Consider the following 26,166-nt stretch of genomic DNA (forward strand, 5'->3'; position numbering starts at 1 on the left):
TTGCTTTCTTGCCAAGAGTTAGATAAGACTGATACCACTCTCATGTCTTTAAACCAAATACGAAGCTACAGCAAGCAGCTGCTTAACTTAGCATAGAGACTAGAAACAGAGGGCTTTGGATAAACAGGCAATTTCGTCAATTTATTGTTGGTTTTGGCCTTTTCATGGGTTTTGCCGACAAGAAAAATACAGAATATCAACAGTTTTATATCCAAATCTCACAAAAAACACATAGCAGCTGTAGATGAGTACAAACACTATTGAAATTTTGGTGTAATTTCTATAGTTTTTTGGCACTGGCACATTAACCTTTAATTCAAGTCATAGTGTTTGCTTTCCTTTCTTGCTTAACAGTTTTGTTTTAATATATATGTAATATTTTATAATTTAAGATGGAAAAATAACTTTGTTTGAGTCTTGTATTAAACAAAAATGTCAAACATTTGCTGGTGGCAACTTACAAATATCCAGTTCTCCAAATTGAACATTTTCAGATTTGGAGTCAGTTAGTCAGTTGGGTAAACCAAGCTAGTTACATATGCCCAGAGCCCATTATGTATACACAAAGTGTATGTGTGTGTGTGTCCAGTAAAAATACAAAGTATTATATATATATATATATATATATATATATATATATATATATATATATATATATATATATATATATATATATATATATATACACATATATACATATATATATATATACATATATATATAAAGTAACTAAAAGTATGTGATTATTCAATTATTTGAAAAGAGATAATCGGCAGCAAGAATGACTTCTCCAATGGCTACGGCAAGTCCGTGTTGGGTCAACACAAAACTGGTAATGCACACACTACAGAGAACAGCAAATCACTGTACATCAGTACCTTCAAACTGCTGGGTGAACACCTAGATGTACCTGCTGCAGTGATGCTGAAATCAGTAGCAATCTCCGTGTAATATTGTCATTTTTCCTCCATAATTGGTAATTACAGCAAACAGATGCAATCCTGTGAACAAACACCATCAGACGCCAGTGATCAGATTTTAAACCTGCTACAGTGTGGCGCTCCATTGGTAATCAATGGAGGCTTAGAGGCTTCTACTGATCGGCATGCAGATGTCCTCATCACATGCCGACGATAATCTAAAGCCGGTAGACATGCAAACACCACAGTGTTCAATGATGCTCATCAACAACACAGGGGTGACCCACTGTGATCAATAGCATGTTGGGCTGCCCCTCGGCTCAGTGGGTTTTACAAAAGCAAAAACAAGAAGAATCCACTTCACAAAAAAAAGAAAAAAACATACAAATTGTATAAGACATACAAAAGTGAAAAACATTCAGAGAAGTCAAAAAATGAACACTAAAACGCAAACAAAATTTTAAAATGAAAGCACAAACATTAAAGTCCCCCACCAGTCAAAATGTGTTTAGTCTCATTGTTACCTCATGTATGTGCAGTTTGACACTAAAGGCTTTTTTCAAGTGAATCTGATGAAGGGGGAAAGTTTCTCTATACTCACTGAAAATCTGAGTTTAAAATATGCACCTATGAGCATAATTGGTGACATCACAACTCATTTGTAAGCCAGTCGTGGACCAGTATGCAAATCACACAAGTGTGATGTGGAAACTGGAAGCCTCCAGTGCACATACACTGACGGAAGTACTTTCACTGAAGTAGGAGACACTTTTTGTGTTAGGCAATTAAGCTTTTCAAAGGAAAAATAATTGTATATTCACAGATTGTGGATTTTTAATGAGGATTTTTTCTGCAGAAAACCCCTTTAAGACAATTATTCCAAGCATCTGAGTATTTTTAAGGGCTTTGCTCGATGTCATCACTCCTCCTTCATACTGACCATTACTAGATCCCCTCCTAATGCACTTACAATGTTAGTGATGTGGGACAAAATCCACAGTCCTTGTTTGAACAAAAATGTAGCATTTCACCTTTCTTGTGCATTTTACCATATGCAGCTGTTTCTTGTTTTGGTACTTGTAGCATTATGGAATTTGAAATATATTTGTGTGCATTCATTTTTGTATGAGTATTTATCTTAAGATTTTTTTTCACTTTTGTACTTTATCGTTAAGGGCCACTGTAGGATTTGGTTTAAACTGAATAAAGCTTTGGATGCCATTACTTAAAGCTGATTTGTCTTACTATGAGCAATTTAGTCCTTGATTAACACACATTTTACTGATTAAGTACATTTTTGGTTATTTCACATGAGAGATTTCAGCCCTTTCTGTTAATTCTACCCAGAGTCCTCTGTGGAGGCATGAGGAGCGGTGATAGACGGGACAGGGCTGAGGACCCTTCAGGAGTGTAGTGTTCCATTAGTCAGGCTGTGATGTACTGCTGGTCCTCCTCGACATGCTCACACTCCATTTAAGCTTGTAGAGGAGCATGATGTACCTCTTTATTCAGCTTGTATGTGCGTGTTCATTTGTTCAAACAGTGACAATTGCAAACCAAGCCAAGTAAGAAAATGTGCATTTTACCTTACTTTCACCAGATTTCAAATTTCTTAAAATCTTGGCTTAATTTTCATTTTACTTTACATTTTTTATCCTCAAACTTCAAGTCATTTTTTATACGTTGTGCATACTTATTTTAAAACGAGGTCTTTATTCTATTGTATGAACAAGCACTGTTGATTGTTTTTTTTTCCTTAATAAAAATGTTTTCAGTCCCCACTGCTGCTAGCAGCTGGAGTCCAGAATCGTCCTTGAACACGACTGACCTCGCACATCTTCATTCTTCACAGGCAGCAAATCACCGAGGACGATCTCCGGCTCAACTGCCCTCCATATAGGAGAGGAAAATGAAAAATTCTCCTGGGCAAAATATAAACGTCTATTCACTTATTCTCCAAGGGCGGCTTAAGAAGCAGACTTTGTTGGTGCGAGGTGGCTGTTGGCTGCAGTTGGGGATGCAGCACACGCTTTTGTCTTCATGCACACAGCTACCAACATGGTTTTGGGCCTGAGGGAGCGAGTCAGAGAATGAATGAGAGAAGAGAGAGAAAAGAGAGAGTGTGTCAGAGACAGTGAAAGGATTAAAAGAGATGATGAAAGTGTGACAGAAGAGATGGATGCTAACTTGGAGGCATGGAGGGAAAGAGAAGGAGACAGAAAAACCAGAGTGAGGATGTTGGAGTCCATGAGAAAAAAAAAAAACATGGTTACAGTCTATGTTACTGCATCTCATGATCTCCTATGACATATAAAACCAACACTTCTCAGAGTAATTGTCTTCCACTCACAAGAGCAGCTCACATTGAAGGAACCACAACTAAATTCAGTGAATAAATGAACAGATTTGGTTAGCAGCCAAGCACAGCCAAAGCAGAACAGCAGTGAGGTTTTGTTTACTATTCACCAACATGAGCCACCGCCTCAATTAATTAAGAGCAGTCTGCTAAAAGCAGATCAGATCTGTCTGTTTGGTCGGAGTTCATTCAGCCACTAATCGACTGAGCGTATGCTCTTTTTTACCAGTCTGCTTTACATTCACACAGTTACTCTCATTCACAACTCAGAGCTGCCCAATACAATCTAGTTCCACTTACATGTTTGCAGCCATTACTGAGATGCCCTTAAGCAAGACACTGCACCCAGCTAGGGGCCACTGTCAGCCACTGACTTTCTTGTCATAAGTCTCCTAACATGTTGCTACAAGGCTAGTTAGCTAATGCAGTTCATGCCTACTTATTTCCATACTGTATGTGTTTTTATATCAAAATCACAATTTGAAAGAGACTGTAGCTGATTACAGCCAAGTCTGTTTAAATTATTGGCTATGATGTTTTTTGCAGTCAAAGAATACTTTCACAAGAAAAAAAAACACCACTCCTTTATTTTGATACTGTTCAAAATGATCAACATCACTACCAATCACAACACATCATTCTCAGACAGGTAACGTCTAGCAAGCTAGTTGTCGAGCAAACAGTAAACATTCTTACAATCTCTCAGTAAAACCTCTAAGTATATCATGTCATCATTTTATCACTTTAAATTCTCTTCATACCCTATCTAAAGCTAACACGACCTTAAGCAGCTAGGTGACCCCATGTAACATTTGCTGAGCCTGTGGCTACTAGTAGTAATTACAGGTTAATGATTAATGCTAAAAAGTAGTGAAACAGCAGGGAGGAGTCCTGAAGTCAATGAACTGAGTAACAACTACACAGCAGTATTTATGAAGTTTGTTAGCATTAGCTAACATTAGCAACTATAAGCTACCAGTCAAATTAAACCAAGTAAGGCTAGCAGCAAAAACCCTAATTTTATGGAATTAAGCAATTGTTTCATCATTTATCTTTTCTTTTTAACACCATTACAGACACAAGATTTATGTCTAATAATCACAATTTAATTTGTGAAAAATTGCACTTAGATGTTTTGCTCTAAACGTTCTGCCCTAAGTATGTGTGTACTTACTTTGAAGAAACCATTCATTTATAGAACTGTATGAACCACATCGCTGTCATAATCACTGTAAAGCTCATCATCCTGGGTTGTAATGCTTTAATGATGCTCTTCAATCCAGGATCAAGGAGAGGGGAAGCTTCTTCCTTTGTAGTGTTCTGGTAGATGGCCAGCAGATGAGCACAGAAGGATAACATGGTTTAAAAGGAGGTATCTGTCTCTGCCTGGCAGACTTGCAGAGAGAAACAGAGACTGAGGCAGCGAGGAAAACCCAGACACACAGAAAAGGGGACAGAGAAAGCCAGACAGTCCAAAAGGAAAAACAAACCCAATTAAAAAAGAAGGTTTTAGAGACCAAAAAGCTAGGCGATAGAAGAGAGGGTTATCGAGACTGACAGAGCAAGAGGAATATGGGGATAAACTAGGCAGACGAAAAGAGAAAATGAGACAAAAAAAAGGGAAAAATAGGACAGACAGATGCAATGAGAGAAAGATGGAAAGGTGAAAAACAAAAAGACAGAAGTCAAATACTGATTGAACAGCAAAACTTAGAACGCAGATGTAGGAATCTGATTTAGAAGACAGAAGGGAGAGAGATGATCGGACCCTCAAAGGTGACAGTGGCCTTGTAACTAGAAGGTCCCTGGTTTAAGGCAGTGACACCCCAACTGGTCTGTACTGGGCAGCTCCCAGTGGCCAGCTGTAAAAGACTAATAATACTGGGCAGCTCTCAGTGTGAACATGTGATACGATGTGAATGTGAAGTAGGGCACTGCTGTATAAAAAAGCAGGAGTGCTGAGCACAACTTTCCTAAAGAATGCTATAGATGTTGAATAACTCCAGCAAACATAGAAATTGGAAAAAGGGACATTTACACAGAAAAGGATGCAAACTGAAAGAGGGATAAGACTATAAAGATGGAGGGAAGGTGTTAAAGCAGAGAGCACCAGATGCAGCCGGAGAGGTGAAAGCTGACTGTTTCCAGCTTGCATCCAGACAAATTAAACTGGCTCCAGTTTGGAAACGATCCAGGAGGAAGCTGAGGTGATAATGAGACAGTCCTCATCTCCTCTGTCCAGACTGCTGCCACTGACCAGCCAGAGGAGGATGGGGGGGGGGAGATGAGGACAGGAAGGAAGGCTTCAGGGTCAGAATTGTCCAGCCAACATTCAAACAAGCAGGAGGGGAAGCGTCTGGGCAACCAGCTGTGATGGAAAACGCCTGGAGCAAGGAAACCGAGGAGTGCAGCGACATATTGTATTATCTCCTGCGAAATGACCATCCAGGCTTTCCTAGACAGAAGGAGAAGGCGGTTCAAGCCTGTGGCTGTTTCAGTGCTTTTCTCTGGACAATATTCATACTTAAACAGCCTGCTCAGGTTAATTAACAGCCACCCGAGTAAGGTATTGTTTTACATTAGCTCTGGTGCGGAGCTGCATTAAAAGGTGTTCGGATCTGGTGTCTCACATTGTTGTGGAGAGGCAGCAAAGAATATGTGCTGTTAAGAATTAAAAGCATGTTAATGGACCATCCATGGTACATACAACACAGTCTATAGTATTAGATAGAAGTCACATTCAATTGTGCCATCCCTAACCTAATACAACAATGGGCAATGCTGGAGAAATGATGTTCAAGATCTGATGCAATGAGTGAGCAGATGCAATAATCAGCTTTAAGAAGTAGAAATGTGTAATAGATGATATTGCAGCATATGGGAAAGTTGCACCACATGGTAAACCAGTTAGAAAAGATCAAGGAAACAAAACACATTATTTTTTTACTGCTGCATGAGTGGACATTCAGACCAAAAACAACCATGCTTAAAAGTATTTTTATGCAGGGATGATGTAGGTGTTACTTCAGTTTTATTGAACCCTTGTACTAAAATGCATGTACAACCAAACTTCAATGTTCACCCTATTTATTTCTCTCTTTCTTTCTCTCTGGTGGTTTTTGGTTGATGTCAGTGATTATCTTGGAATAGTACATGATGTTGGACTACAGTCAATATCAAGTTCAATTGGTCTAGCCTAATCCGGGATCAGATGATATAAATACTGTAGATACCATGAATAAATTTTTTTTTAAACATTATAATGATGGATATAATGATGGTACGGATGAGTTAACAGACTGATTTGTTTTCATGGCTAAAGTTTCAGGTCAGCATTCAATACCCCACTTTTTTTTTCCATGCCAAAAATGTACAACTATAGTGTTTCCCGAAAATGCGATGTGGTAAAATATTAGAAACAGAGCTGAAATTCCTACGTTTTTATCATTACGGCTGCAGGCTTCTGCGGTGGCGAGAGGTCAACAGTGAAGATGGTGGAATTTGAATCAACCCCTGCAAAACTTGGCAAGCAAGCCAAGTTTGATACTACCGTGCTTATGCTCGATTCTGATGCAACAAAACACAAATTTGAACTGAGCTGCTTTCAGTGCCATGGCTTTGTAGTCTAAATTTTAAATAAAAAGAAAGAATAAAAGAATTTACAAAAACTTTACAGGACAATAGAAAAAATGTTGATTGGCTCACCTCAGAAATTCAGTAGAAGGCAAATATCTGCAATCTGACATGGTAATAAACCCCAAATATGACAATACTGAAACTGATGCAACAACCAACAAGACAAAGTTAGAGATACCCAGGAGAGAAACAGCACTGATTTGTCCACCATGCTCATTGTTATCAGACACTGTTATGTTGCAGAGGAGGCGGGGGACTGAGGAGGGGGGCTCAGTTGGTGCACTGCATCTGCAGGCAAGCAGTGTTCATGCTTCACTGGAGAAGCTGGATGACTTCACCATTTCCTCACGTTTTCTTCACTAGGTGCACGCACACCACCACCTACACACATACTCACGCACAGGCATCTAACTCATCTTCCATGTGAGGAAGGTGACTTCACTTTCACATCCATAGTGAGGTAGGATGACTTCATTCCTCTCTCTCTTAACTCTTAATTTCCTCAACTGATTTCTGTATTTGTGCATGAAATTTGTCTTTTTAACAAGTCAAAATACAATTACAATTGATAAATGTTGGTTTTAAATTGGTTTTTAATGTTGTATTGATCTCCTAATCTTTGAGGTAAAATGTGTTCCTCTTTTCACCTCATCAGGGTTAGATAAAGAATAGTGTCAAAGGAGCATTCAGAGATTCAGTGTCTTGCTTAGAGACCCTTAAGGAGGGTCACCTCCCAGCTCCTCCATATACAGTATTTTATCCAAGCTACTGTCTCTCAGTCACTGGTGGTATTGCAGTTTTCCTGAAGTATGCATCATCATTTGTGAAACTCTTTCCACATGATATCAATTTGCAATATTTGCAACCAATGCCACAGGCAGGGACTAATATACTGTAAGTCACAGAAAAGGGTCATGTTAAGTCAAATATCACAGTACAGTATATATCAGCCTGACATAAACATTTCTGTAAGTCAGTTGTCAAGGCAACAGCCTACAGATGTAGGGAGTTACAGCATGAAATACCCACAAACACTGCCAAATTCTGAATGCTAGTGTGTTTTATTGTAAGACATTTTCTATTTTTCTCATAATAACTGTACAGTATTGTGTGATAATATGTATACCTGTACGTGGCAAGATACAACACATAAGGTGAATTAGTGAATTATTGTTCTGTGCTCTGACTGTTCCTAAAATAGTTTGGCCCTCATGAGAATGAAGACAATAGTGGACAGAGCTGAGAGAGAATTGGCTGCTGAGTTATTAACTCACCGCTCAGATAAGCAGAGATCATTGTGCTGCTGCCAGCTGCGCTGAGAGGCACATCCCCAACACCTAGCCCACAAGATAAGGGAATTAGAGGGGACAAAGGCGACAGTTTTTGCCCCGTTTGCCAACGTGAGCATATTGGAGCTGTGTTTGTCCCATTCAGGCTGAACTGTTCCACCATTGCACCACCATCACCACCACCAGGCGTAACACACAAAGAGGCACAGCAAGGCATGAATGTAGGAAGCAGTAGGGAAGAGAGGGAGGACAGACAGAACACAGAGAGCTCCCGCCACAATAAGACCTGTCTGTTTCTCTAAGGAGGTGACATTTCAGCCAGCAGTCCCCCGTGAAGCCGAAGCCGTGCACTCACGCGGCGTTTCAGTATCATCAGGGCTGGATTTCACGTTCACCTCACTGTGTATGAGTAAACACAGGAGGATGGGCTCACTCAATTAGACACAAGAACACAAAGTTGAGGGGTAACACTACAAAAGTATTGACAGATCATCAGTAGTTATTTAAAATACACAAATAAAAAAGATCTACAATGTATAATATGCTTTGTACATAAACTGTGGTAATTCTGAATGAATTTTGTGCCACCCAACTTAAATACATGTCTTATAATACAAAGAAACCTGAATATTACCATCACAATACACATATTTTCCAACAATGGGTTCATTAATGTAATAACATTTGTACTGTATATGTTGCACTAGTGGAGACCTCTAATATCTGGCCATTTATAGCTGATTACACCAGGACAAACATGTCATTTTTCATTTAAGCATCTGACTATTGTTTAAATACATTAAATATAATTGTCAACCTATCCTTTAAACACTATGTAGAGCTGATGGTAACTGCAGAGTTGAATTATGCTCTGCATGTTCGTCACTACGAGCGGCTCTTTTCACATTTCACAGAGTCGTTTGATCCATTGTTAATATAAAAATAGTGATTGGAGCAGCTTTAGAGCACACAAAACCTGTTAGCCTTCTCATTAGCCATCTTTAGTGAACACTTTTGAGGTAGTAAAATAATACTAACTTCTTTCTCCCTCATGCGAGAGTGACTATTGAATGTTGTAAGGGGTAGTCTACCTTTGAGAACAGAATCCATGAAATTCCTTTCAACCTATTTGTGGAATGTCTGAATTTCTAAAAATTTGCTTTTACATTTGTCATTACCCTTCGACTCTGGTTTCCAGCCCACATTGCATTTGCTGCCGAAATGACCCAGTTTCCCCTCAAGGATCAATAAAGTTCATCTTATCACATCGTGTGAAATTTCTCATCTTGCAAGTATTGCTCTACAATGTCAAATAGCTGGAGGCATTTCGGCAGACGTGATCACATCCCAGTCACTTATACAGTGTCAGTGCGCCCGGTGTTCCTCTACCTCCCTCATAAAAAAACATGAAGCTCTGCATTATTTGACCTCTGCTCCTGCCTGGAGGGGGGACGCCTGCTTGATTTGTTGGACGGTGGGCCGGCCAAGATTCTCCCCAGGCAGACAAAGCAATAAATCGAAGGGGTGACTACGGCTGCGGTGGTGGTGGCGGCGGTATGGGAGACGAGTGAGGAAAAAAAGGGGGGAAAAAAGACAGTCCCTGAAGAATATCAGGGTCGGAGCATCGGAAGAGTGGAGGCACCGTGGAAATGGAAAGAAATCTAGACACTGCAACCTTTCGCTTAGAACATACATATAAATATATCTGTCAAACGGTCCCTTTTGGTTCTGGGTCATGTCTCTGTCTGGGTGTTACTTGCTTCACACTCACCCTGGAGGCCTGATGTCCAATTAGATCCAACAGTGCAGCAGTAAGCAAGCTGCCACTGATGAACTGGAGCTATGGAGAAAAACACAAAGGTCTCATTCTTCCGAGAAAACTGTGAGGCAGTTTGTGAATGAAATCTGAACCAAGAGCTGAAAAATTATTTATTGGTTCTGACAAATGTACCACTAAGATTAAATCTTTATTTTTGAGCCTTTATTCATAACAATATCTGTGTTAAATACAAGAATCTGTTATCAATTCAAGCTCAAATTCTATTACAATTAAAACAGAAAATCATTCATAGAGTAGACAGTCACATCATTGACAGGTCATTGTGTACACAACACCTCTGTAGTCCAAAATTCTGCAGTCTCCGACAGCCCACAGGCACAATGCAAGGCTGTGTTCAGTCCTTTAGTGCCTGTGGACTTTTGCAGACGAGGAAATGAGCAGAGATTTTATATGGAGCAGAGGGGTCGAGAGATATACTCGGCAATGTTTCACGAGGGAAAATATCAAGACAGGAACACAGGCTAATTAAAAGGAGGCTTCTGACCCACATCACTGTCGATAATGTCTTGCTGCTTTCAAGTGAGTAACAGGGATGCCTCACAGTAAGAGGCACAAATTTACTTTTATTTCAATTATTTGAAATTAGTGGAATGATCCAGGGATGTCCCTGTAAATCTACCATTTTTCACTGGTATCTCTCTACCCATAGAGCTAAAAGGTTTCAGTTCTACCTAATCACATTCAACAGCAAGTGTGTTTCAATGGAAGTCAGACAGCTACTGTAGATCCACTACTGTGTCACACTGGTAAACATTTGTGTACTTATTGTGGATTTATGGCTGTCACTAGTACCATTCGAACCATTGCCATCAGTAATGTGTTCAAATTCAAAATTCATAGTGTTTACATGCAATTGGCAATATCACTCTGACACATTGTATGCCTTTGCCCTATCAGTAAACCAGGCTGTTGGTGTCCAGTTTAATCATAACATGACACCACCTGAGAAGTATGTGAGAATTTTGGACTCAACACTATAGATGGGAAATTCATTAATGAAGGTGAAATTGAGTACTGATGTTGTCAAATGGAACTATGTTACAGTACTGTACTATACTACAATACACCACAAATGAATGGAACCTTGTTAATTCTGTAGTGTAGTTTATGATTCAGCTACGTGGGTTGCATTTGAATTAAGTAGAACAAATTACGTGTTGGGTCTAATTTGTTTGAAGTTCATTTTGAAGTGACAGCGCTACCAAGAGATTTTGGAAATATTTAACTCCTACTTTAAGGGTGTCATGTGTACATAATAAGTAATCATCAGTTTTGCTACCAAAACTAAAGCTATACTACCTCACTTTGAGCAATATAACAATGTTTTTCAGCAAAACCTTTATCCCCATTTAACAACAGCCAAAGTTAACTGTTGCCAGCCAGTCAAAAACTTTGCCTAAATAAAGTAATATAAAATATAAACACAACACAAATTAAGATGCATCTGCAAAAGCATTTGATGCCAGGTTGCCAAGATATAACTTAACACATGTAACCACAATCTAGATAACTTCTATACCTCACAGTAAGGTAAATGCTGATGTTAAACCATAAGTTCCCATAAAACCGTATTTCTTATAGAATTTCCATCCACAAAACCATTTTTGCCTTTTTAGTCAATAGTTTTTGCTTTCTTTTCACCTAGGATAATAAACTTTTAGGAAGCCATTTCTCTGCCTTTCATTCCAACAATCTGCCACTGAAAAAGCTTTAAAACTACAAAGGAATATCAGCTCATTTTCTCTTTTTTTATGCCGTATAGAAATCCAGGTGTTTTCTTGTCAAAGCTGACCATACGGACACAAGGTAAAAACGAATTTCAGCAGCTGTGCTCTTGTTGGAGGTCTTCATTACTTAAACTAATTTTATAGTGTCTCTACATTATTCCACTGATGAATTAAGCAATTCATTCCTAGACTAATGCAGACACACATACTGTAGAGCACGTTTAACTGAGCAAAGGGCCTTTGTGTAATTGAAATTGACATATCTCCATTTAAAAAGGTCCACACTTTTATTCCAGCAGATATCATTCATTCACTATTAGCACTGCTGGTGCTCAGAATCATAGCGAGTCATTTAGTAGAATCAGCTGGTCACCAGGAAACAAGAGCCTTGGGTGGTCAACTAAGTGCTCCACATTCAGCCGATACTCTCCCTAAGCATTTGTATTCAAAATGCAGTACGCGTGTTCACTTCCTTCTCCACTGTCCAATAGCTTCATGCATATTGCATGTGCCGGCGTCAGCCCTTTGCTGCAAGGGGGCTCATCCTCTGCCAACAACAAAAGGACCATCAGAACCATCCAGAGAGCAACATGCCCGTAAAGTACATCAAGTGAATACAATGCCTGATGCTGCGCCAGTCACAGAGCAAGGTGCCACTTATTGATTCCAACACAGACCTGCGGTGAGAACATCTCAATTTGTGAACGCTGCTTTAAAAAAAGGACAATGCTGCCTGTCTGGAGAGCTGACCTGGGAATATCTGAAATGAATAGGAATGTTGGAAATGAGGTGCGAAGTACACATGTTAATTTTGTTCATGCATGAGACTTGATTTTATACTGATCTGACCACACAGTGCACATTTTCCAAAATAGAGATATAAATGTATAGTTTTAGTCATATTTTAAGTCATTTATTTACTGCTTTAATTTAGTTTTAGTTATCAAAAACAATCAGTCAGTGAAATCATTGAAATTTTTGTCTCATTTTTGTCATGAATTTCTACTTTTCTTGTTTGTCTTGTAAGTATTCTGATTCTGGTTTAACCTGAGATGAAAGCTAAAACATTGAATAACATTGACGCAGTAATCCTGTAGCGAATATCAACTGGGAGAGTTAAATGGCAGACAGCATAGTAATCCTGGACTTAATTCCTACTGATGCAACACGAAAGACAGCAGACTAAAATATTGTTACATCCACATCCCTTGATAATGTTACTTTAGCTTACAATATCTTTTTCTAAATTTTGGTGTGTTAGCCTGCATGTTTGTTTGTGAATTTAGTCTATGAATCTTACTTTCTCTCCTTTCAAGAACCTGTAACATTAGCTAACGTTTCTAGCAAAGACATAATTTTACTGAAATACAAGATGCTGCTTATAGGTGCAACAGGTGAAGTAGCTGAACCAACTTCTGAGGAAGATATTTTGGAGTATCAGAGATTACATTTTTATCAAATGGGCTCTACCAATGTATGACTCATGCAGAATGAATATGACTTAAAAACAGTAATTTAGCTCATTTGTCATTTCACATCTTTAAAATATTTTTTGTTGACAGAAATGAATACATTTTGTCATAGTTTTCATTTGACATTACTTTTTATCATTTTACATTTTCATCCCAAATAAAAGGTTGTAAATTTCTCATCAATGTTTTCTTCGACATTAACACTGGTGGGACATAACACAAGATCTGTAACCACACATACAGTCCGATGCACCAATGTAAAGAGCATGCATATCTGTACACACATGCACACAATTTAAAGCATACACTTGATTTTTTATTATATGTGTTTTCATTAAATTGCATGCAATAATGACCTAAGCTGTTTGTCAGTATCATCCCCATGATTCCCACCCCATCAAAGCTGCCAAGACATCTCAGGTTTACAAGCTGATTATTGCTACAATCACAGCTGCTCCTAATAAACTCACGTGGTGTAGTAAAAGGAGGCCACGAACAGAGCTTTCACTCAAAGTAAATTCAAATGGAAGCCTCAGACGCAGTACATCTAAACATCGCCTTGTAATCAGTGACAATGAAACTGGCAGAGAAGTGAAACAATTCCTTCCTGACAATTCTAGCATAATGTCAACAGCATGTAAAATGGCAGGAACTAGTCATTTCCAGCTTCATCTCTGAAGTGTTTGTTCTGAAGAAAAAGGTACAGGAAGAAATATAGCACCTAGTAAACTTTCTCACAAAGTAAATCAAAAGGTGGGAAGGGCTGCGGCCTGCTCTGAAGGTGCAAACTCTTCTGCACAGGGCACAGTGTTGAGACAATGATTCAAATAGTGACCTTCCTTCCATTTGTCCCGAACAAACTTGCACATACTCAGTGCAAAGCAATTTTTGGTACTTTTTAGTAAAAAAATTACAAATGTAGCGCTAAAAGATTAGCTCAAGACTTAAAATTTGCTAGACTTTCCTTTACTCAGAATCAACATGACAAAAGGTTGTCCTCTTTCTGTACCAGGTTAGCACTCAAACTTTGACGTGCTGTCAGAGTCATTCTGCCCTTGAAGCATTTACAAGCTCTTTGAACTGCTTTCTGGTCTCATTTTCAAGCACAGTCTTTGCATCGGTGGGAAAAAAACAACAACAAAAATGTAGAAAATAAAGATCAAAGTTGCAGAGATGTGGTTGGTCTCAGAACTGACCACAAGTGGAATACGAGAAGTCACATCGAGGCATGCCAAGTGCTGAAGTCAACCATTCCGGGATGTTGGCAGGAAAATGACCAATTAGAAGGCGAGGAGCCGTCATCGCTCTTCCCGACAACGAATCACACGGAAGAGAGGGGAGGAAGTGAGCGGCTTTGATGGGCAGGTGACGAGAGATTGTTGCTGTTACTGGTCAGGAGACTAAACTAGTCGAGGCAGGTCGGACGCAATGTGAACTCTTGACTTCACACACTAAAAACCACTGTAGTCCCAGATGGAAACAACTCCTATGAAGAGCATCTTAAGGCAGTGGTTCTCAAAGTGGGGTCCAGTGACCCCCATGGGTCCTTTAGGAGGTTTGCAATTTTTCAAGTCTGTCTTAAAACAATGGTCAGACCATAAATTATTGTTCTGGACCATCCTTTTTTAATTGTGTTTTGTGTGTGTGTGTGTGTGTGTGTGTGTGTGTGTGTGTGTGTGTGTGTGTGTGTGTGTGTGTGTGTGTGTGTTAGCATGAGAAAAATTAAGCCAAAGTAAGTTTAACTTTCACAGTGCCCAATAGCGGAGCATGGATAGTGTCTCTGATCATGGTTGCTATTCACTCACTGGGATGCTAGCATATTGCGACAGGCTCCATCATCCCCATCACCCTCAATTAGAGGTCTTCACAGGTCCACTCGGTTCCCAGTAACCTACACCCCAGCATCCAAACTGCGATGGGTCCTGGGTCAAGTGTCGGTTATATATATTTGAGGCAATATATCAAATATTGCCTCATGCAATATTTTAAGTGTGTGTCATACTGCTGTCAGTGTTGGCGTTCTCTCTCTATTTGACTTTGTTAAAGTTGACCCATTTGGGATCGGGTCTAATGAGTCTATTTAGGAGTTGGTCTGAGTATTTTCAGGTCACTGGTGGTTGAAGTTTCTTTTTTGAAAATTTCTTTATGTACATTGGGTTGGGTAAGAAATTCTGAAGACTTTTACCATTAAAAATATAAGAGTTTTAGAAAATGGATGGATGAATAGATTAAAAAGACAATTACATCTGATTGACAAGAGCCGTGACACTGTTTACATAAAAGTTGGTGAACTCTTCAAGTAAAGGCGTGGACTGCCCGTCCACCTCAAGGTGTAATCCACCTCAAGGTGAATAGATGAATAGATTTTACCTCTTAAAAAGTATAAATAATTACATACTAACCAAGTAGCAAGTAGTAGTAGTCGTTGGTAGCATTCCAACAATCCAGTCTGTAGCCATGTAGTCTTTGGTGTTCAATCATGCAATTATTTGTCTCATCCAGTCGTGCTGCCTGTAATTCTCATTTTAATGATTTTAACATTTTAAGTAATGATTTTTACTGAATCATCTGGAAGCATCTATGTAGCAGGATAAATACATTTTAATAACTGCCCAAAAATGGCAAACAAATTGAAAAACCATGCAGCGTGCCATGAGTGACAATTTTTCCAAGTTAATCCAGGGTTCAGTGCACAGCCACAATTCAGAATAAGTTTGCTTCACTCTTATGAAGTTCACTCACCTCCAGCTCTCTAAACAATACTTGTGGTTGTCTCTCCAGGATTCAAGATTCAATACTTTATTGTCATCAATAGAGCTTACAGGAATTCGCTTTCAAAATTTCTCCTTTTTTGCATTTTTTCCACAAATTACAGCAGAAATTTGCAGAGAAAACTATTTTAAGTGCATGTCCATGTCTGTTTTGAGACTGTCAAGACTAATTTAAAATCTGTTGTTGTAAACAGTCATAGTGTGGGGTATCTTTCTCAATCTTTGTAGGTTTCCTAACATCTGCTCCCAGTAGTAGCAGTCATAACAATATAAGTTGTTGCAATAAAAACAGTTTTAGCAGAAGTGGTACAAGTAACAGCACTAGTAGTGTTTGTAAGAAAGTCGTAGCAGGAGTAGTACTGTATCCTTCAGTTTCATTGAGGATGAGCATAAGAAAAGAGGCCAGTCCATCAATTACAGAGAAAGCTGGCCTACTTCAGAGAGCCTAAAATACTCAACATACTCTACTATCATTCTGTGCAACCACCTGTCAGAATAGAACCAACCACAACAACATTGTTAACTCTTTCGGAAGCCTTCCCTTTTTACAAAAGGTTACTTAGATGAAGAGAGACACAAAAGAGGTCCATGATGAATGACTGTGGTGCAGTGAGAGTGCAAGCAGCCGAGGTTCCCCATACAGGATGTAGAGAGCCACAATAATAAACAGGCAGTGACAGACATGGCAGACAAGATGAATGGATATCCATGAGCAAAATCTCTCAGCACCTCCTAAAGGCAGCACATGAACTTTAAATACATGGCCTGGGATCATACTGTTAGCAACATAGGGGTAAAGATGAGTCCTACTTTATACTGGCTGCTTACTGAAAAATTTCATCCTCCAGAGGAAACATCTTATTTAGCTTTCTTCTCTGCTGTCTGACAGTGTAAAGGATGGTCTAGGAAGTAGCTGGCTAAGGGAAACTGCTAGCTTTGATTCACAATGTATATTTATTTAGTTTTACTGGCTGGATTTTGAGAAGAGTTCTCTCCAAGAGTAATATAAAACAAATAGAAGATAAATGCAAGAGACCTTTAAATGTGCAACAGTAGAGTTACTTGAGCTACATCTTACATGTTAAGGAAATTCAATTTATTGCTGTTTTTTGGGACACGGGTTGGACATTGTACAACATAAAGTCACCCAATACAACAGCCCTGCAAGAAATATTAATTTGTGTCGCTTATCATTTGTAGCCACCATAACTGTGTGGCACTAGGGATGGTAATGTTGGTGCACCACTTTGCTCCATAATGACATGTCTTAACAACTATCAAATGGATTACCTGAAATTTTGCACAGACATCCATAGTCCCCAGAGGATGACTCCCAATTATTTTAATGACCCCTGACTTTTCAAATAGTTCCACCATGATGTTCACATTTTTAGTTTTAAGTGAAATCTCTTGACAGCTATTGGATTGCTTGAGATTACTGTGAAATTTAGTACATATCTTTATTGAATGTCCCCAGAGGATGAACCCAAATGATTTTGTTGATCCCCTAACTTTTCATCTAGTGCCAACAGCAGTTTGAAGTACGTCCACATCTACTACATCGACTGGCACAAAATTTGGTACAGGCATTCATGGATTCTAGACAATGTATCCTAGCAACTTTGAATGACCCTAGCACCACCAGCAAGTTGACATTGTCAGTGTCTTGAAAACCATTAAATGTATTACTACATTTGGTACAGACACTAATTTTTCCCCTTAAAATGAAATGTAATAACTTTGGTGGTTGAGGCAACATCTCACTTTGTCCAATACTGGGGAAAAAAACACCCAGTCTACCAATCAAATATACATTTGGAAACATGCTAAGATGGTGACCAGGGTAAACATTACCTGCTAAACATCAGCATGTTAATGTTAGCATGACAAATACCAATCACTGCCATTTTTACCTTTGCTTCACCATGGCTGCTAGAGATAAAAAAAATGAGTCTTTACAATTAGTATTGCAGTATCTCAAAGAATGGTTGCAGACTCTTAGTATCAACAGGTGCTTACTCAACTCTATGGTCATTTTGGAGGCCACAGTTTGTCTTGTTATACTGGACTGCATTATGTTATGCTCTTTTTTAGTTTTCCATCCTATGCATGTAGCATTTAAATCTTTAAATGACTGTTAGTCCAAATGGTCAGTAGAGTCCAAAACTGTTTGTACTAAAATATGCACCATTTATTGTTAAGTATATTTGTAAGAATGTATGTAAGGATATATGTATATTTTAGTCACTGGATTTCTGTATGGTGAGAAGTGGAATCTCTAAGTGGGAATTACCCCCCCAATGTGCTTATCTATAGCCTATAGGTCTCATTTAGCACTTCCAGGTTGCGGCTCATATGCCTGTTTGGATTAAACCCAGAGAGGTGAGACGTCCAGTGAGATGACGGAAATGTATTCATTCCTGCTGGCAATCCCACTGGCCTGCAATCAGAGACTGGGCCAATCTACAGTGTTGTTTACTAGGGGCCAGAGCCAATCATTCAGCTGTTCGTGACAGCAATTGGCAGTCTAATAACTACACGCTGTGTTGAGTATTTCAGGTGTTTTGTACACTTCCTCCAATCAAGTCCAAAACTGGTCCTTTAACCGTCCTTGTTTGAGAGTAATTTATCTGCTGTGGCTCTGAGCCACAGTATATTGAATACACTAATCCATAGACACGCTTCTTCCCTCTATCAGGTCAATAAAAACAAAGAAGTTGTCCCTATGGTGCAGGAAAAGGTGAATTCCACCTTCAGCACTGTACTGCACTGCACTGATGTCAGGACAGCCTATGATCACACACTGCGATTAATTTTTAAGCTAAAAATCTTTTAAAATGTTTTGTTCCCGCTGGAACTGCAGTAGAATTTAATATTCAATCATCTGTTACAGAGTATAAAAGTTTAATGAAAGCGCCAAAACCCTAGCCTGGCCCTACATGTTTAAATACTGCTCTTTGTCTCTTTACCCCATATGCTTGTATTTAATTCTTTAAATTTGCTACTTTTATATTGTCTGGTTCTTTTTTTAGCACTTTTACAGCTCTATATTTCATTCTTATTGTCTTGTTTTTATTTGCTTAATACAGTATGTATTATCTCTGTTTTTATTGCTCTGTGTAAACGAGAGTTGCTAAGTCTCACCAGACCACCCTGTATAAACAAAGGTTAATGGAAGAATGAACGACTAAAGACAACCTCAACCCCCTCCTAAACCCCCCCACCACAGGTAGGTTGTGGCCGGGTGGACCACCACCACAGAATAATCACCTGCAGTGAGGAGAAAATTTCTGTTACTATGGAAACACCATTTAGAAATCCCATGATCCCAAGCACACATGCTGCCTTCAGCCTAATTTGCCCAAATTCATACAGGTCCATCCTCAGGTTTGGTTATGAGTGCTGAAAAACAAACACACACTGACAAACACTCAGCATGCTGCCATTTGTATTACTTATTAGATTATACTGAAATGGGCTGCACTATCACTCAAAATAGCCTGTATGATAATTGTAGTTAGAACAAATGACTGCATCTGATGAACCAAAACCGCAATGAGGCCAAAAAAATCAAATCAAAGGAATTATGTGTTGCAATCACAGCTTCACTTTTGTTTACCAAAAAAGCTGTGTTCCATTTGCATACTATATGCGATATCTAAGCAGGTTTTTAATATGTTATATGTTTAAACTGGAAAAGTGACAAAATAAAGTATACTCAGAAAAATCACTGTGCATACTGATGTACACTGTTGATGTACACATTTTCCCACAATTCAATGCACAAAAGAAATGGAGTTGCTATTCACATCTACAAATACATAAATTATAGGCGGTGGGTACAACTACAGAAAGATGAAGGAAAATAAAAATCATGTATGTAAATCACCAAAGAAGCATTTTGCTTTCATTTTTTTAAGTTTAATCAGCAGTGGTATTCTAAAGTTACAATTTCCAAAGAAACACAACATATTATACAATTTCCTGTTCAAATACCCAATAGTTAGATGTGCTGATTTGTTGTAGTCTAACTGCAAAAAGTATATAGCACATACAATTAATGTGAGGTATGGAATTGGGACACAGCTATATGTTCCTTCTCCCTGTAGTTTGACTTGCAAAGGGAGGATGGGCAATAGGTCATGCTATTAATCCTGCTCTCAAACTGCCTGCAAAATTTTCAATAAATTACCCACAGCCTCCTTATTTAGTTTAACTCAACAGCCAAATTGATTTGAAAAAATTATATTACCAGACTAGTTAAAAATCACGCAAGACTTCCACACACTGTACATGCAATCTGTGAATCTCAAACTGCCCACAGTCTAGTCAGAGCACAGATCCATCACACAGAATGCTTTATCCTTTCCTATTCAGCAAGACATAAGATCTTTGACACACAGCAGACATGACAAACTCCTGTTACACAAACAGAACGGCATCATGCCGCTGTGCCAATTTGTTCAGAAAGCAAACCTTATAACTTTGCCTTTGTTGTCTGGGGCTGCCAGTGTTACATAAACCCTGAGTGCAAGCCGAAAGAGAAAAAAAGATCACATGCTGCAGTCATTAATGCATCATCTGTCATCAATCCAATAAGCTGTGCAGCCCCATGAACTCTTTGCTTTCCTCTAAAGGTCGCCTGAGGACCTGGCTTCCACAAGAAAAAGACTTTTTCCCCCCGTGACACAGGCTCCAAGCCCTGCTATATTGTCAGTTCATGTGTCCTTCAGTATGTAAACAATTATCTCCCTCTACAATTATCATAGTGCTGGCAGTGACATGGAAATGTGGATTACAGAGAGGGAAAAAAGCACAAAGGCAGATTTAATGAACTGGAATTGCTGAGTATACCAGTCAGAGTTGCATGGGGTTAAACAATTAGCTAATTAGCCTACTGGATAAACAATGCGGTTTTATCTATTTATACAGGGGGATGTTTGGAAGCAAATACATTTAAAAGCAGTGTGCTGATGCTGTGCTGAGTCAGTGTTAAGTCTGTTTGCAGTGATGCTAAAACAAGTGCAGCAGCTGGAAGACAGCACTGACGTAAGTGTCAAAACAGCCGAAGAGCTTGTTTCGAGAAATTGAACACAGAGGCTCATACTCCGGGCTCATGGCTTCCGAGGACAGCCGCGGTGACGGAAAACGAAGATACTGCTATATGAACACAAACTCCTCTTGCACCAAGCACAGCATGACAGTTCCAATAACTCTGTGAGGAATAAAAATTACATCCGCTACCCAAAGTATCACGATGTATGAAAAAATTAGGCCTTGGCGCATCAGGAGGGGAGAGAGAGTTGGGTGCGCAAGGGGTGGAGCAAATTCGTTTATATCAAAACTCACGCAATATGGAGGAGGTAATCATCACTATGGAAATTTCAAAGTGGGTGCTTTTGAAAACAGCGGGAGAGGAGCGCATTATCTGTTCATTAGCCTGCAGGGAGGGAGCCATGAGTACATTGATTAGGTCTGTGTGCAGCACCAGGGCTCATGTCTGTGGCCTGTAGACATCAGACAACCACTGTCTCTCTCACGCTGAACTGCCGATTCTGCATGTTCACCTGATTTATCACTGAAGAAACACGAGCCACATTCACATACACACACACACACACACACACATATATATACACACATATCATGCATATATTAAACAAGAATATTAAATTGAACTGTTTCTCATTCAGCAAGACTAAAGGTATGCATAAAGCAGAAAGGTTCTTGAGGGGATATTTTACTGTGGCTTTTCCAACAAATCATACAGAAAAACAACCTCTGTACAGGTCTGTTGCTACAACACCAACCCCTTAGGAGTGTCCGATATATTGTTTCATTCAGCGACCATGGTCAGAGTGAGGTCTCCCTTTCCACTGCTCCAAAGTGTGCCCTAAACCTAAATTTGTGCCTGCTGAAATTAGTTTCCATAATTTGCACATGTAAAAAACGTATAAAATCTAAATCTATTTTGAAAATTTTGAAAATGTTTGACAGGTTTTAAGTGAGAATTCATTAACAATCAACTATACAATTACTTCCACCAGGGAGATTATATGTTTTCTTCTGTCTCTGGATTTGTTGTCAGTTAGCAGGATCTCTTACCAATTGCTTAGCCATGGACCAAGGAAAAACCCATTAGTTCTTGGCACACATTGCATCATCATGTGGTCATTACTATTATGCTGTTGTGAAGACTGAAGCATAGAAGCATTTTTTCCTGAATTCCTTGGTTCAAGATGGATCCACTGTTCCTGTACAGAGGCAGCCCATTTCACAAATTTCAACTATTGCGATCTTAGTTGAGTCCAAAAAAGGATATGCCCTACCTAGGTTTCCACCAGGGAATTTGGTTAGCAGAGGTTTTGTGTTCTCACCACCACTAAATTTATTTGCAGCCAAATGTGCTGACACTATAGCAACAGGATATACTTAAATAGCCATGACTCAGTGGTCAAAAGTGCGACTGAAATTTCTGCTCCATACATACTCAGAGATGATATAGGCATTTCTCTGACACTCAGCTTGACTCTCCATCACAACAAATTAAGGGGATTGTGCAGCTGTTACGGAGGTGAGCACTCCATGTGTTCTTTCTACCTGATACATTTCCTGTTGATCAACTACTTGCATCATTCTCTATCGGGGTCAGAGGTCAGGGTCAAAACAAGAGACGGACACCAATACTGAAAAGCATTTGGTATTGTGCTGAAGGACACTTCAGCTGAGCAGATTGCTTCTGCCCCAAGCAGTGGCCCTGTTCACTTATGTGGCCTAATCTTAATCTCCCAAGGCAGCTATGTTCCTGTCTGATAACAGCCCCTGTGGAGAGGCAGACCTCGTAATCTCGCCGTTCTCATGCGCCCACCCCCCATGAACCTCTTCTGGCAGTCACTGTCAAGTCTAGCTTACCAGGACTCCTTTCGCTGACACAGGATGAGGTTCACCCCAGCTATCTACCCTGTAATGCCGTGTCCTTCCACCACACTCCCACCTGCAGTGCTACTCCTGGGAAGGGATACGTAATAATCCTCAAGTCGTAAAAGACACATTATGTGGTGAGGGCTTTCTCAGTGAGCAGAAATGTAGCCACAAACATGCCCTCCACCCACTCATCATGTTGGTCATCCTCCAACTCCACATGACCTGAAAAGTGTACTCTTCAGACAAAAAAAATGTACCCCTTTTCCTGAAGAGCTTATTTTCAAAAAAGGTACCACCAATGAACCTTGATGGGGAACATGAGTCCTAACTATCCGCTGTTTCCATCTCCTAAAGAGCAAAAATACAGACAAGACCCAGAACAGTTCTGCTGTATTGCCAGAGGGAGCATTTTATATTCAGTATAATATCTCTGTACACACAGGAGTTTTATTTCTATAACACAGAATAAAAGAACACTCCAATAATGTCTTATCAAACTACTGACTCAGGCTGTCAACGTTAGGCTTGATCAAATGTGATTTCAATTTGCAAGACCACAATTTAATATTTGTCTGTATTTTTACTACGATTCCTTTTCAGTAAAAATAAATGGGCTGCATTTATATAGCACCTTTCTAGTCTTCCGACCACTCAAAACTCTTTACACTACACACCAACATTCACCCATTAACATATACATTTATACACTGACGGCAGAGGCTGCCATGCAAGGTGCCAACCTGTTCATCAGCAGTTCTAATGCTCATTCATTCACACACACACACACACACACACACACACACAGACACACCAATTGCACAGCCTTCAGGAGAAATTTGGGGTTCAGTATCTTGCCCAAGGACATTTCAACATGCAGACTGGAGGAGCCGGGGATCTAACCGCCAATCTTCCAATTAGTGGACAACCCGCTCTACCTCCTGAGCCACAGCCGCCCCAAAATACATTAAATTAAGCATTTAGGTTTGCTACCTCCTGACAACTGAGCAAATGAGCAATCACAAACTACTTGGCCAATAAAAATACTTGAGGTTTGAGGTTCATAATGTATACTGGACCAGTATAGCATTGTTTCATCAATGTATTATGACACCTTTCTTCTTGGGACAATGCATGCACCTCTTAAAGTCAGCTAACTTCCATGTTGTTCAGGAGGTGCCCCCATTACTACAAAAGAATGTTATGGAGATACATAAATTAAACCAAAGATAGTGAAGTCTTAGTGTCCAACTTCTTCTACTGCTTCAAAACTCTCTCACCTTACTCAAAAGCACAACCTGGTGGAAGCCATACAACACATCCACAAACATTAATACTGCATGAAGAACACTGGATCCCAGAAAACATGTTAGATCAGCGCATCTTGGAGTGAATTAAACTGAATTATACTAAAAAATAAATTGTGGGGTCCCTGAAAACCAATACAAAACAGTTAACAGAAGGAAATACCCCAATATTAAACATAAACAATCTTGTAAATATCAATTGACTTCTCACACATTTAATAAAATATCTGGCATGATGGCTCAGAGGATATTACTCATGTTTGTCCCTATACAGTGTGGACGCGCACAGCATTTGTGTCTTTTACACACGTCTAAACAGTGCCACGAAACTGTAGGAGCACTTAAGACTGAGTCAAATTACACTCCTGCCTACTTTTCAATATAATGTTGATATAGGGCAAAGGCAATTTATTATTTTGGCTGGTAATAAATATGCTTGGCTGCTGGATTTTTTCATCTACCAGTCCCTTTGGCAGTCGAGTCAAAAAGTTAATTTCGGACACTGCATGCATCACTACAGTTTTTGACCATTGCTGCTTGTTAATTGGTGGCACATTATGCTTCTGCCAATGTTCTTTCCATTCTGTTCTCTGTGGGTTGACCGCATTTCAGATCCTTGGGTTTATTTGGAATGACTGACTGTCCTCGAGTTAATTTTGGGTTCCACTAGTTTTCGTTTAGAGAATTAATTTATGCACATCAGGCCCAGGTAGGTTTTCCACGAATGTTCCCAGATCTGGTCCAAAATTTCTCACGACAGTTAAAGTTAAAGTAACTACTCAGTCTGGGCAGCCACTTTCATCATCTCTCTTGCCTCTTCCTGTCCCTTTAACAGAGCATTTACACCAGTACTGGCCTGTGTCCCAAAGGACTTGATGTTTGTTATCATGGCAGCACCCCCCTTCTCCTTTTTGCTCTTGCTTTGCTGACCTGACCTTCCACTGTCCATTTGTCTATGTGTGTGTGTGTGTGTTTGTGTGAGAAGGGCGGTGGCGGGTATTATATGGCCCTCCAGGCAGCTGTAAAAGATGACTTATGGCACCGTGTCATTCCAGATGCAACAGTAGCTTCTCCCGAAAGCGTAGAGTGGAGGGGGTTTGGTGTTAGGAGGGAGCAAATTGATCTGCTAGGAATTGGAGGGGGAAGAAAACCAAAGCAGCGATAGCCGGTTTCTTTTCATGTACTGCAGAGGAGATTAGGGCTTAAGCTCTGGCTAGTCGCATAGCAAGAAAAAAAAATCTAATTGGGCTAAGAAGGGGATTGAGGAGGAGAAAAAAGGAGTCAAACAAGGCCACTGCGTGAAGCGCTTTTCTTGCTCACTTGTATTCCCCTGTGTGAAAATATGACAATCCAATTAGCACTCCATTTCAGACAATCTGTGGCTGTTCACCAAGTATCAAACCTGAGAGGGGAAATAGAGGAAGGGCAAGGATAAAGCCTTGACATTTCCGTTCTAGGCATGTAGGCTGGCGTCAGCTACAGCTGACAATTTAAATGCATGGTGGAGATACATCACTGTTATAGGTCCGATAAAATGGTCTTTTTCTAAAAGACCTGTGTCTGTGCAGTTAAGGGAACATGAAGGGCACAATAGAGGAATAGAGAAAATATTCTATTTTTATGTGATTGAAATCGAGGGAATTCTGACAATCTCACTTTAATCAATTGCAGGTGTGAAGATAGGAATCATCTGGCAGAGAATGTTGCAAGTAACTTTGTCCACACCAAGGTGGACTAAACCAGTTTCAGTACTTTCAATGAACCCAATAAAATATGTCACCCAAGTGTAACAGCTATTTTTGGTTAGATCTCCTAGGAGCTTTAATGGAGTAAAAGACAAATGATCAAGACAAAGGACAACACTATCGCCAGGCAAGAACATCAATAATGGATGATTCTGCAAAATGCAAGCCAATGCAAGGTGACT

General features: G+C 39.6%; 1 protein-coding gene across 5 annotated transcripts in view; it reads right to left on the reverse strand.

The window, feature by feature from the left end:
- Nucleotides 1-26,166, reverse strand: part of nav3 (neuron navigator 3) — a 420,345-nt gene that overhangs the window by 362,139 nt on the left and 32,040 nt on the right. For 3 of the 5 annotated variants that reach the window (XM_044342741.1, XM_044342740.1, XM_044342745.1), the window contains 2 exons: nt 9,973-10,041; nt 8,187-8,249 (listed from right to left, as the gene is read on the reverse strand). The gene's annotated coding sequence lies outside the window, so the exon portion shown is untranslated. The remainder of the gene's footprint in view (nt 1-8,186; nt 8,250-9,972; nt 10,042-26,166) is intronic. The other 2 variants (XM_044342743.1, XM_044342742.1) reach the window with 1 other exon arrangement.

Source organism: Thunnus albacares, chromosome 23, assembly GCF_914725855.1.
Source record: "Thunnus albacares chromosome 23, fThuAlb1.1, whole genome shotgun sequence".
NCBI classification, from domain to species: Eukaryota; Metazoa; Chordata; class Actinopteri; order Scombriformes; family Scombridae; genus Thunnus; species Thunnus albacares.